The following is a 1,448-nucleotide window of genomic DNA, read 5'->3' as shown; positions in this document are numbered from 1 at the left end:
GAGAATATCTGTCATCGGTTAAGATGAACATATCAAGGATAGACTCTGAGGGGAGAAATGGGAACTACATCTATCAGTTACTGGATAGAATAACAAAAAGAGAATATTCGACATTGGTTAGGATGAACATATCAAGGATAAACTTCGCAAAAGGGAAAGCAGGATTTACAACTACCGGTTACTAGGCAAAAGACCGCAAAGAAGAGGAAATCCGTCATCGATTAGGATGAACATATCAAGGATTAACCTTCTGGGAAACAAAATAGGGATTACAACTACCTTTTTACTGTTAGAATACTAAAACGAGAATATCCGTCACTGATTAAAGTGAACATATCAAGGATAGACTCAAAGCAGGGGAAGAAAATATCTGTCACCGGTTAAGATGAAGATATCAAGGATAAACTTCCTGGGAGACGTGAAAACGAATCCACTGGGGAGAAAAAGGCTACTTTTGCCAGATATTAGGGCAGAAGTGAAAATGCTTGTAAATTGATAAGAATATTACCAGTTATACTAGGTAATAGACTCTCATGGGACCAAAAGCATCTATCTAGATAAGATCTAGAAAGAAACGGCCAATCAAAGACTCAACCCAATGAGGATATAACTCAGGGGGAGTGATTCCATCCAAACAATCAACTGAGGAGGAAGCTAAATAATGATCATCCACGAGGAAATAATTCAGTGGGAATAAGAAGGTTAAAGTCTTTCTGCTAAGGGGCTAACACTCTACAATTGAAAGAGAACAAACATGCCAAATCTGCACAGGGAAAGGATACCATCGTAGCAGAGGATCAGGGAAACAATGAAACACAAAGTGCATTATTAATGTAATGATGAAATCTATGAACGTATATGTATATGTATATATGATGATTTTGCTGACAAAACGATCACAAAGGATACAAATGTCACTGGTCCGCATCAATATAATACTCATACAATCCTCACAGGAGGGAAGCATCTGCTGGAGAGAAAAAGTTGCAAAGGAAAGAACAGGAGTTATCCACCTCAAAGGCTCAACCCTGGATGAGGAAAAGGAAAAGATTTGCCGAAAACCTGCATTATCAACTCTACGGGGAATTTTAGGTCAACACCATATCAAATGGGTGACAACCTTACAGAGGGCTGGAAATACCGCTCAAGAATCAAGTTAACAGGGGTCATGGATAACTCTGCTGGCGACTTGAGGGGAAACAAAGTTTGCTGAATTTATGCAACCTGCTGCGATAATGCGCCTACAACTCGAGGGAGGCAATTACAAATTCAGCTGAGGGAACATCAAAAACTCGGCTGGAAGCTGAAAAGCAGCTGGGAAGAAACAGAGACCACACAAACTGCTTGGGGATAAAACCAACAATGCTTCGCATTTTAGGGCTTACTTGTTCTCAGGCCGCTGTGGATATTCTTTTAAATGAAATCGATTGCTCTTTAAAAGTAATTAC

Source organism: Lathyrus oleraceus, unplaced genomic scaffold, assembly GCF_024323335.1.
Source record: "Lathyrus oleraceus cultivar Zhongwan6 unplaced genomic scaffold, CAAS_Psat_ZW6_1.0 chrUn1061, whole genome shotgun sequence".
Lineage (NCBI taxonomy): Eukaryota > Viridiplantae > Streptophyta > Magnoliopsida > Fabales > Fabaceae > Lathyrus > Lathyrus oleraceus.
The sequence above is the reverse complement of the archived record's forward strand: the minus strand, read 5'-3'. Positions refer to the sequence as shown.